The sequence below is a fragment of the Mytilus galloprovincialis genome, chromosome 8, assembly GCF_965363235.1.
Source record: "Mytilus galloprovincialis chromosome 8, xbMytGall1.hap1.1, whole genome shotgun sequence".
NCBI classification, from domain to species: domain Eukaryota; kingdom Metazoa; phylum Mollusca; class Bivalvia; order Mytilida; family Mytilidae; genus Mytilus; species Mytilus galloprovincialis.
Window position 1 is genome coordinate 4,744,144 of NC_134845.1, and position 13,378 is coordinate 4,757,521.

The 13,378-nt window shown below is 35.5% G+C and overlaps 1 long non-coding RNA gene across 1 annotated transcript; it reads right to left on the minus strand.

Annotated features, from left to right (window-relative positions):
• Window positions 1–4,093: 4,093 nt before the first annotated feature.
• On the minus strand, window positions 4,094–7,349 carry LOC143043084 (uncharacterized). The gene is made up of 2 exons (XR_012968185.1): window positions 7,081–7,349; window positions 4,094–5,370 (listed from the first exon to the last, which is right to left on the minus strand). It is a non-coding gene; the product is annotated as an uncharacterized LOC143043084 (long non-coding RNA).
• Between the last annotated feature and the right edge of the window lie 6,029 nt (window positions 7,350–13,378).

Consider the following 13,378-nt stretch of genomic DNA (forward strand, 5'->3'; position numbering starts at 1 on the left):
TGGGAACACAAGTGGCAGATGTGTTTCCATCCAGAAAAGTGCACAGTCATGAGGATATCTAACAAGCGCAACACCCTGCAAACAACATACACCTTGCACGGACACCAACTAGAAGTTGCTGATAGCGGAAAGTACCTTGGAGTTACCATTAGTCAAGACCTACAGTGGAATAAGCACATTAATAACAGGAAAAGCAACCAGGATCCTCGGTTTTCTCCGCAGAAACCTGGGCCGATGCAAACCATCTGTTAAAAACACAGCCTATTGTGCACTCATCAGACCATCGATTGAGTACGCTGCCACAGTGTGGGACCCCATCAAACCAACTTGATCAAAGACATCGACCGGGTACAGCGTAAAGCCGCACGATTTGTCTACAACCAGTACACAGACACTTCCCAAGGATGCGTCAATGGACTATTAGACCAACTCCAGTGGGATCCCTTACAGTATAGACGAATTAAACAGCGACTCGTACTATGCTACAAGATACAGAACCAACTAGTTGAGATACAACCAGCTATCTACTACACATCTGGGGACAACAGAACAAGGGGTGGCCACAGACTAAGACAGATAAGAGCTACTAAGGAAGTATACAAAAACTCCTTCTTCCCACGCTCTATAAGAGACTGGAACCTTCTGCCAGACACAGTAGCAGCTGCACCAACACTCGAGGAGTTCAGGGCCAGATTAGCCAGTGTGCCCTGGACCCAGATGCAGCCTAACTAGACATTCCAAATTGTACAGTGTATATTATAGTTTTAATTATTTTGTTAATATTCACTTTAAATCAATGGAGAAGCCTCCTGTTTTACCGAGCGGAGTTAGTAAATCACTCAAATATGAGGTCAACTCCTTAACGGAAGGAGGAGGCCAGAAACGCAAAAATAATAGAGTTTAACAGAAAAGAAAAAAATAATGGACTTTGCAAAAAAGGGAGAGAGTTTTTGATGCCTTTTCTGGAATTCTCCAGACATAAAATCTTTTACAAAAGTTCATCCTAATACAACAGTTTAAAATGCCCGCGATTTCGCGAGTGTTCTGGTAATAATTTATTTTAGAAAACAAGACCTGCTGAATCTAAGGATATTGCAAACTTTATTTCCGCATCTGGGACAATATCCCTAACGCGCCTCCGATTGAGGTTGTAAACAAAAAATCTCTGTGTAGTGATATCGGACATGTTTCAATTTTTAACAAGTAACTGAGCTTAACCATTTGTGTTGATCTGGAAAGTATAGAACCTTAGAATAAAAATGGAGTTATTATATGTATTCAAAGTATTAAATTTTCAAAGAAATAATTTTGTGAAAAAAGGGACTTTTTACCATGAAGAGCCGCATCACGAAAAGATTTTCGGGGTATACTAATTTACAGAAAAATGAATCACACTTCGTACCCCGAAAATTTAACCACATATGTAAAAATGTCTCACCTTCGAAACAAGCCATCATACATATTCAAGTTTACGATATGGGCTGAGCAACAGAAGAAAACGTTACCATTACCGCCTATGGAGAAACAATTACGCATATTGCCCCATCTGTACCTAATGCTCAAATGTATATAATTTTAAATGAAAACAGGAATCCGCCTACAGTTCTTTTTCTTTTCATAAACAAGAAACGCACGTGTTTTAAAGATGCTTAAAATATACGTGGCTGCACTATTTCACATGCATTGTCTATTCAACTTCACTGGACGGAATTCAATGCAAATTTTCCGTTGTGTTCGCTACTGACGACAACACGGGACAATTTGTGAAATCAACCGTTTAGAATTGGGTAAAGCAAATGGTAAATGTTAATCTCACAACAACAAAAAATACCATCTAGCAGCCTTATTAAGACCACAAGACTTTACCACCACCCAAAATTATTGTTTTTCATAAATCTTCGGTAGCCAGTCAGAGAATTGGTCAAAATCCAGTCCAAATCAATAATATTGTATTATTGAATGGGTGTTTTTATAATGGCCCTGTTATATGTCCAAGGTCTGTAATAATACACCTTATTGTTATTTGGCCGCCATTACTAGATATCACACAGGTTCCCGTAAAAATTTGACGTAATAACACAAAATATCTGACGCCACAACGGAAAAGTGATTGTTGTACAAGTGATCTCCACTGTACATGCGTCAAAAGTTCAACAGTTAACAGAAGTTATGTGTTGAAAAACAGGATGAGCAGTGATCCCTATATTTGAAAATCGGCGGCCATGTTAAATTTATTATATTTGATATAAACACTGTTTTTCTGTAATGGCCCTATTTTTCTGTAATGGCACCTGTTTTTCTGTAATGGCCCTATATTAATGCCCAGTTTGTCTGTTACAGTATTAACCCCAGTTAGGGTTTATAATAATAAATAATTTTTGGCAATAATGTACTTAGTTGGCTAATAATAAATCTTGATTTATATTGACAGTGAAAGGTTTTCAGTATTGCACATGCTGATTTATCCGTATTATGGCTTATTTGCTCATATCATTTAATAAAAGAACATATATATTAGACAAGAACTGGAATCGTTTTGTGACGAAGATGAATTTCACATGCAAAGAACTACAAACAGATGTATAAAGTAGTCCAAACGCTTGAATGATAAACAAGATCCTGATTTTCAGACTGAATAAATGTAAACAATGATTACGCGTACGGCTGTGTTTCATGTGTTTGCAACCATTTGTTTTAAAACATCATATCCATGCAAGGCAAAGAGACGAATCTTGAAAATAAAAATTCGTTTTCCCATAAGTTAATTGTTTTTTTTAAATAGTGTTCAGTAAAAAAAACTTTTGCCAAAAGATTACACAAATAAATTAAAGATATAATGCAAATGGTCAATGTACTATTAAAAATAAAACATGTATAAAACGTAACTTGAACTCGACAACCCTTACGATGTAACATTTTGAAAATACATCGACCGCATGTATTAATGTTGCGGGAAATGGCATGCAACGTTAACACAACTGATCAACATGAACTGCTGATAGACACTGGGGAAATCAATAATGATCAATAATTGGTCAAATTTTCTGGTAGTGGTTGACAGGTATGAATAAATGGTGAGGCTCTTGTTGGGACGGAATTTAGAAAAGTAGGGAGTTGTAAGCTTATTTTCAATGGAATTGCAAGAATCGAACACTTATAACCTTTCCAGATAAACGTAATGAAGTGTATTTTTGTTTTTTTTTTCTTTTATAGAAATAACTTCCTTCTCTGATTGTCGACCCGAACGGCAGTCAGAATCCTTGTATTAAATATGTCGCGCGATCGTTTAATGTTCTTCATCATTCTGATTGATTATAGATTATAACGCATTATAAATAAAGGCAACAGTAGTATACCGCTGTTCAAACTCATAAATCCATGGACAAAAACAAAATCATTGTAACAAACTAAAACTGAGGGAAACGCATAAATATAAGAGGAGAACAACGACACAACACTACAATGTAACTAACACATACAGAAACGGACCAAGCATCAGACAAAATCCCACGAGAATAACAAATATAACATCAAAACCAAATACATGAATTTGGGATAGACAAGTACCGTGACACGTCTTATCGCAATGTCAATTTACACTAAAAAATAAGAAAAAACAAACGACGCAACGTTAAATTGTAACACACACAGAAACGAACTATAATATAACAATGGCCATATTCCTGACTTGGTATAGGACATTTTTAAAGGAAAAAATGGTGGGTTGAACCTGGTTTTGTGGCATGCCAAACCTCGCACTTTAACAGTGTAATACAACCAATCAGCGTCAACGATACAAATGTTCCAAATATGAAGAAAATTATTTCAATTGACCCAGGGCATGCAATCTCTATCCAGAGTTCCCGGTCCATACTCCCCCCTATACGGAGAGTATGGATCGATAACTCTGGATAGAGATTGGACCTAGGGTGATGAAGGAGTGTGTAATGGAGGCACTCCTGGTTTTCCGCATCTTCGCTAGCCAAGGGTTACGATCCAATTCCCTAGAGAAGGGAAGTGAATCGTAACCCTTGGCTAGCGAAGATGGGTTTTTCGAGGATGTCAATAAATAGGCTAAAAATCAAAGACGAGATCGTTTTTCAAAGTATATTTTAATAGAAGCTAAGCAAAAATGGTGTGCAACATCAAAGATATGAGATGACGATATAAGGTTTTAGCCTCATCAGGCGTTTGTACTACATCAAAGTCTTCAATGGTCAGTCCTGTAACCAAGGATACCAATTGCCTAAACTCATGTGAAACTCCACGGTGAAGCGTTTGTTCAGTGTATTGATCTGCAATATCATCTAATACAGTGTCACCACAGGGCAGTGCAAACGATTGGTCCAATTTTCCGTAAATGATAGGCTGGAAATACATGACATTAGGAATCCCATAACATTGTTCCGCGAATCCTTGCTGACGGATTCGATGGGTGTTCCACATTTCTTCGAACTGGTTTAAATGCAACTGAATGATAGGCAAAAAACAAAATCGAACACATTCTAAATGTAAAGGGTCAGTATTATTTAAAATTCCCTCTTCTACAAGACTGTTAAATAAATTTTTCCAGAAAATTGTAAAATTTCGCATTAAGAAACTCCATAACATCTCTATCCTCTGGTTTGCAGTTGACCGACCAACTGATACACTATGAACTCCAGCCGAAGGATCACGGTGGCGATATCGTAAGGCCATTTGGATTCTGTGAATAAGAACATTTTCAGTTCCCGCGTCAGTCCTTACTGATCTTGGCACACGCTTGTACTTCTTTAAGTGTTCCACGAAGTAACGAGCAACGTACCGTGGATTCTTGTTGGTATGACTGGCAGTGAGCCACATGATTTTTCTGGAAAAGCCATCAATACAACCATGTATTGAAATGCCGAAAGGCTTAAGTTTGTCATACCCATCCACGTAAAGACAATCATTAGGTCCTCTGCTGTTATAGGATCTTCTAATAAGCCGTCTTCGTCTTCTAGCATTGACACCGTCAGTGTCAATTACACTCAAAGCAATTCTGACTGTCTCTTGGGTTGCACGCACACCGTATAATGTATTTAGCAATCTCCACATTGTGCGATATCCCACTTGGTCGTATCCAAAACGTCGCAGGTCAACAATTTTACGTACAATATCAGGCAAAAGATTTTCAACACCTCTTCTTCTTAAATTTAATCTCCTCAAAATTCTTTTCAGAGTTCTCTTGCTTATCATCACATTGTGCAGAAACAGCAGGAAACCCAGTATTTCATCTTGCGTGTATGACTGGCTGAAATAGTACTCAATAAGTTCGTCTAATGTCGCTCCATCTTGTGGTTGGGGAATAATGGCATTCACTGTTGTTGCACATACACAAAACAAAACAATCTGAAAAATAAACATAGGATATTTAGATACAAAATTATGTCATAGCCAGAGAAAATACAATCCCTGTGTATCATTTGTGTACTTTTTTGTTTTTTTGTGATGTTGGTTTGTCTTTTGTTTGTTTGCTCGAATTAACCGATTCACGTCAATACTTACGCCCTTTGCTCTTTCACAAATACGAGATATTTCAGAAAGTGTTTGAGACATTTTTATCCTTTGCCGGGGTATTTTCCAGGCGTACATGCATTTTTACCGGCATATGTTTTTCCCGGTCTTTGTATGTTTTACCCCTTCACCGAGATGCTGTCACTCGTGCGTTTATAATGTAACATCATTCGGTAGATTTATCAATAGATACATCATCGAAAGGAGTGGTATTTGTGAAAATTACAAATCGCGGGGCAGTGAAATTTCACGAGCCTGAAAGGCGAGGAATATTTATAGACCCAAGATTTGTATTTTTTGCAATTGCCACTCCTTCCTATGATACATGTATATCGTTTTAATTACACCGAATATCATCAAAACGCACAAAACCAAAAGACAAATCCCTTGACAAATTCGTTACAAGCGTCTAAGTGAAGGGTTGTTACAGCAGGGCATTTAGAAGAGTCGGTTTTGATATGTATTTTGTCCTAACCGAATGGGGATTCCTCGTTATTACCTTAAATGTATTTGGCCAAGGCATTTGTGGGGCATCCGGGGTGATATTGTTCCATTTTATGTATAGTTTTGCACTTTTTTATACTATGAGGCCTTAGCGAATCAGGTGAGCGTGTGATCTAGTTAGTATGTTTTATTTTATATTTTCTATTGCATTGTATATATTGTTTTTGGACGATTAACTTTCTGGTAATAAAACCCGTCACGGCCTGGCTAGGGAATTTGGTAGGCAAATGCTCACATTAATCTGTACCGAAACAGGCTCCAAATGTCCTCCTTTCTACGCCATAACTCATGGTGGTGCTCCTGATAAAGGAGGCTCATACGAGACAAGAAGAAAAAGGGTAAACTTAGACCTGTAATTATTAATGACAAATACCTCGGTGATATCAAAATCGCTGCAAATTTCCCTTGCAGCGGAATAAATTCATGAACATGTGCAAAAATACCCCATCTATTGACCAATCAAAAGCCTCCATTCTTGGGGGGGGGGTTCGAACCCCCCTTTTTTGGCCGCTCAATGCATTTGAATCGGGACATATAGTTGGACCCCCTTTTTAAAATGGCTGGATCCGCCCCTGAATTAAGCAGATAACATTTTTGGTCAGGGTATTTGTGCAACTGTACTAGTCTTGAGACGCAATTTCTCTCGCACGATGACTCGGTAGAGTTTTTCACAAGACTGAGTTTACCATACAAATAAAAAAAACACACCACATAGGATGTCGATGTCGGACAGTAACCAAAATCTTTCTCTACTTATGTCCCGTGTATGTAAAGTAATATATTGAATAGACCACTTGTTGCAATGGCATTCGGTCGGATGGACCAGGTTATTCCAATATACCAGATCATACCCCCATCGAGTGGAGGTATAATATGTTCAATATGAATGAAAAGCTTGTAAGTTTTTCATATGAAGCCAGAGTTACCTGTTGACTTTCACTTCGTGTGTTTTCTTTAGTTTTACAGTATATTTTGGTAATTTGTTCATTTAATTGATTTTTGAATGTCAAACTAGAAGTGATCAACTTTGATTCTACTTACCATTTTAATCATGTGAATATCCATTATCAGGTCACATAGTTTGGCGTCTTCCGAAATAAAAGCTTCGTCGAATTGAAATGCTGCTTTACTTCCAAGAATGGATGCGTGGTAATGTTTCGCTGTATATATACACCATAACAGTTAACTTGCCTTAGTTATGCCATATTAAAAATAAAGCTTTTAAATTTATACATTTTAGATAAATATAAAAAATAAAATGACTTAACTAAGTTGGATTTATCTATCATAAGTTAGTAAATGAACTTAATTAAAACAATTTAAGGTGGTACCTAACACTTTCACTAAAATTAATTTGGCTCGTTTAATTTTGATAAAATTTTGACAAAGTATTTACTTTGACCCTTTAACAAAAATATAAAAATTTCAAAAATTTTGAACCAACTGTTTTGTCAGAAAAATTACACTGGTTATATAGCAGTTTGACAAACTCTAATTTTGATCTTTCAGAAGCTTATTATTCCCTTTACAACACAACGTAATTAAAACGTTTAGCTGATTTTACAGAGTTATCTCCCTGTAGTGTTAGGTACCACCTTAAAACAGTATAATTGATGAAAACTCCTTAATTAAGTTTCCTTAACATTAAAGTGTTTTATTTAATGCAACTTAATAAATTCTAAAAAATAAAGATATTTAACTTAACATCCATAAAATTAGTAAGAATTAATATTGCCATAAATAAAGGAGTTAAATCTCTTATAAGTGAGTAAATTATCTAAATTAAAACAATTTAATGCATTATAGTACACGATATTGTATTAATTAAGTTTTCTTAAGCATTGTTAACTAATTAATATAAGGCCCCTATACGCTTCCGTAGTAAAATAGTTAGATAAAAAAAAAAACTAAACAAAAAAAAAGTATTACTAAATAAATGCATTTTTTTAAAGTTTCAAACATACTCTAGAAAGTTACTTTAAAAAAGTTGACTTTTCCAAACAGTGTTTATTATGCATATTGTTGAATGATTTTTTGTTTCGATTCGTCCATATTTAAATATTTTACTTCTCTGTTGAGGCATATGATAGAAAGATTTTATATCGAATGAACTACATTTGGAGTCCGACGTCCGTTAACTTTTCATTCTTTGAACTTATATTTGGGAATCACGTAAAAGGATCAATATATGAAGCTAGCTGTTATTTTTCTCCCTTGTTGAAGCAAACGCTCTTGTGCTGATTTGAACCTAGGGCTATTAATACATGCGATATGAAAAATGCCACGTAATAATCTGATAATTTCGAATGAACCATACATTTTTTGTAGTTGATTAATTTTGACATTGTTTTATCTTTTAGAGTTTGTAAAAATAAGATAAAAACTGTTTGTTTATATTTGTTTAGAGAAACAGTGAAGGTCATTATGGAGATACACAATTAGGAATGAAGGTCGTTATGGAGATACACAATTAGGAATGAAGGTCGTTATGTGGTTACACAATTAGGAATGAAGGTCGTTATGGAGATACACAATTAGGAATGAAGGTCGTTATGGGGTTACACAATTAGAAATGAAGGTCGTTATGGAGATATACAAATAGGACTGAAGGTCGTTATGGGGTTACACAATTAAGAATGAAGGTCGTTATGGAGATATACAAATAGGAATGAAGGTCGTTATGGAGTTACACAATTAGAAATGAAGGTCGTTATGGAGATACACAATTAGGAATGAAGGTCGTTATGGGGTTACACAATTAGAAATGAAGGTCGTTATGGAGATACACAATTAGAAATGAAGGTCGTTATGGGGTTACACAATTAGGAATGAAGGTCGTTATGGAGATACACAAATAGGAATGAAGGTCGTTATGGAGATACACAATTAGAAATGAAGGTCGTTATGGAGATACACAAATAGGAATGAAGGTCGTTATGGAGATACACAATTAGAAATGAAGGTCGTTATGGAGATACACAATTAGAAATGAAGGTCGTTATGGGGTTACACAATTAGGAATGAAGGTCGTTATGGAGATACACAAATAGGAATGAAGGTCGTTATGGAGATACACAATTAGAAATGAAGGTCGTTATGGAGATACACAATTAGAAATGAAGGTCGTTATGGAGATACACAATTAGAAATGAAGGTCGTTATGGAGATACACAATTAGAAATGAAGGTCGTTATGGAGATACACAAATAGGAATGAAGGTCGTTATGGAGATACACAATTAGAAATGAAGGTCGTTATGGAGATACACAATTAGAAATGAAGGTCGTTATGGAGATACACAATTAGAAATGAAGGTCGTTATGGAGATACACAATTAGAAATGAAGGTCGTTATGGAGATACACAATTAGAAATGAAGGTCGTTATGGAGATACACAATTAGAAATGAAGGTCGTTATGGAGATACACAAATAGGAATGAAGGTCGTTATGGGGTTACACAATTGGAACAGAAGAAGTTACCCAATGTTACACAGTCCATTATGTGCAGATGTTATAAAAACGTCAGAATGACAAGAGAATTAAATTGCATGTTACATATCGTATCTAGATATTAAAGTCAATGTATTGCCAACTTAAAACTATATTTGTTTTTGTTTCCAACATGGATTATTATATCTACAATGAAAATATAAAATAAAATGTGAATATGTCATTTTCTAAGTATGCAACAGAAATGTACAGAAATGTACAATACAGGTTCAATTAAACTCGTAATAGCTGAAGTCAGAACTAGATAAAAGAACGGATGATAGGATTGGATTTTTTTTTTTTTTTTTTTTTTTTTTTTTTTTTTTTCATGTATGAAAGGAATGAGATTTCGTATGATTGTCAAAGAGGCTATTATCTAGCACGTATGTTTAGAAATGTGGATTACCGAAAGCACGACTTCAACCATTTCTAGTTGCCTCTATAGATAGTGTTCTTTCGGCAAATTGTGCTCGGGTATTTTTAGGTTTCAATTTCCAATAATTTAATTGTACCTTAATAATGTAGTACACAAGTTTGGTTGTAGTAAGTAACTACACTTATCTTACCTCCTATACATTTCTAGGAATGTGATTGGTTAAAAGCGCCCTCGTGGAGACCGTGTATATTTCATATTAGGTTAGTAGGGAGGCGGGGCTTATCTCATACACGGTTAGTAGTGGTGTTACGTCCCTTTATATTCCACATAAGGTAGTTAGGTAGGCGGGGCTTATTTCATACACGGTGAGTATAGTGGTGTTACGTCCCTTTATTAAAACAAAACGGTACTGCGAAAAAATCCTTAAAGTTTCAACAGACGAAGAAATTGATGATAAAGATTGTAATAAATTCATAAAACACATTTAAACCTAAAAGTTGTTATTGTTGGTATCTATTTTTATAGGATCAATGGAAATATATAGTTTCTTAATGCTAACAGTATTGAACATTGTTGAAAACTTGTTCATTTTGATAGGTCACTAGTCAAAATTTCACACGTTAAGATAGTCGGTAATATAAATTCGTAACATAGTGTTCTAGTGATTTGATACGGTATATATGGGGTCAATAAATTCCATATGGGGATTCGAGCTTCGCTCTCACCCCATATGGAATTTACTGACCCCATATATACCGTATTAGGTCACTAACACACTATGTAACTAATAATATGTGTTGTTATTTGTTGTGTTCTGTATACTGTTGTTTATCTTGTGGTCGTGTTCTGTATATTGTTGTTTGTCTTGTGGTCATGTTCTGTATACTGTTGTTTGTCTTGTGGTCGTGTTTTGTATACTGTTGTTTGTCTTGTGGTCGTGTTTTGTATACTGTTGTTTGTCTTGTGGTCGTTTTTTTTTGTATACTGTTGTTTATCTAGTGGTCGTGTTTTGTTTTAAACCATGGCATTGTTATATCGTTTTCGACTTGGATTATCCCTTTGTTTTCTTTTGCCTCTCTTTTATTTTAAACGACACATAAGAAATAAACAATTGTAACAGTTACTGTAAGTTTGTAAATTAATGTACAAATATTGGACTGTATATGTGCATTACTTTTGAAAAAAAACCCAAGAAACTGAATTGCAATTTATTATTTAGATACACTGTCAGTAGTTTAGAGTACACATTAGAAATATTACGAAATACTCTAGGGCATGTGTGGCCGAGTGAACGAAATAGTTCATCTATAATAATCACTAGAGAGTCAATAATGAGATCATAGGTTCCTGCTAGTGTGCTCAACTGTAATCACTAGAAAGTCAATAATGAGATCGTACGTTCCTGTGGGTGTGCTCGACTGTTCTTACTAGAGAGTAAATAATGAGATCGTAGGTTCCTGTGGGTGTGCTCTTCCTCCTGGTGTGCTCTACTGTAATCACTAGAGAGTCAATAATGAGATCGTAGGTTCTTCCTGGTGTGCTCGACTGTATAAATCACGAGAGAGTCAATAATGAGATCGTAGGTTCCTCCTGGTATGCTCGACTGTAATCACTGAAGAGTCAATAATGAGATCGTAGGTTCCTGTGGGTGTGCTCGACTGTAATTACTAGAGAGTCAAAATTGAGATCGTAGGTTCCTGCTGGTGTGCTCGACTGTAATTACTAGAGAGTCAATAATGAGATCGTAGGTTCCTCCTGGTGTGCTCGACTGTAATCACAAAAGAGTCAATAATGAGATCGTAGGTTCCTGTTGGTGTGCTCGACTGTAATTACTAGAGAGTCAATAATGAGATCGTAGGTTCCTGTTGGTGTGCTCGACTGTAATTACTAGAGAGTCAATAATGAGATCGTAGGTTCCTCCTGGTGTGCTCGACTGTATAAATCACTAGATAGTCAATAATGAAATCGTAGGTTCCTGCGGGTTTGCTCGACTGTAATCACTAGATAGTCAATAATGAGATCGTAGGTTCCTCCTTGTGTGCTCGACTGTAATCACTAGAGAGTCAATAATGAGATCGTAGGTTCCTCCTGGTGTGCTCGACTGTAATCAGTACAGAGTCAATAATGAGATCGTAGGTTCCTGTGGATGTGCTCGACTGTAATTACTAGAGAGTCAATAATGAGATCGTAGGTTCCTGCTGGTGTGCTCGACTGTAATCACTAGAGAGTCAATAATGAGATCGTAGGTTCCTGCTGGTGTGCTCGACTGATATTATTATTAACAAAGGTTGTCAGTTTTGCTGCAGAAGATCGATGGCTCTATCACTATATCTCCTACAACATTTTAAATTGGACATAAGGCAAAATAATTTAAAAAAAAAAAGTAAAACGAACCGAAGCTACGGACAAAAAGCAAAAGTGTCGGACCAAAAGCAAAATAGTCGGACAAAAAGCAAAACGGACCAAAAGCAAAAGTGTGGGACGGAAGGCAAAATTATTGGTAGAAAATCAAAACGGACTGAAAGCAACGGACAAAAAGCAACGGTCAAAAAGCAAAAGTTTCAGACAAAAAACAAAACTATCGGACAAAAAACAAAACCTGACAAAAAGCAAATGTCGGACAAAAAGCACCGTATCATTGGATCTCTACACAACTCACTGTTAAATATTGAGGTATGATATGATTGACATAAGGACACCAAACCTTCTCTTTACTGAGCAAACATAATCATTTTTTTTTTTAATTTATATGATATAATAAAAGTTAGTGTACTGTATAAACGCAACATGAATACTTCAGTAGTAATCTGTAACACATGAATATAAAAATCCACAAACTAATATTAATCTTAATATGGTAGATAAGCTGATTCGAATTGGTCACATTTAAACAGTTGTATATTCTAAAGAAAACTTCCCTTCATCACGATTAAGATCGAGCTCAAGACTTATGGGTTATGATAAGATTTAACTTTAGACCTGACAGACTCCTTAAGTTGATCATTACATTATTTGCTGTTGGACGAGTAACTAATTGCCTTTCTTGATTTAGGTCAGAAATGTATCTTGGATTGTAAAATAGATGAACAAAAGTCTAGATTTTTAATTAATTGAAATCCAGGAGTGCAAATTACCAATAAATTGTTGATGTAAATGAACACAATTATGTATTGTTCAATTTTAAATGAATCAAAATTGTTTACGTAAAAAGGATATTTTTACTTGGTTTGATCTTTTATTCCTTCAGCGATTTGAGAAGAGGTAGCTAAAACAAAGTCTAAATTTCCATTGTATGTAACAGCAGGGGGAAAACGTCATGTGATCCTATGTTGTTCTTTAAATATTGTAAAAACATAAAACAATCTATCATCTGATATATGTTTTGGTTTTTGTTCTATTCATATAATTGATTCATATTGCATTGAAGACCTGTTGGTGACCTTCTGCTGTTGTCTGCTTTATGGTCGGGTTGT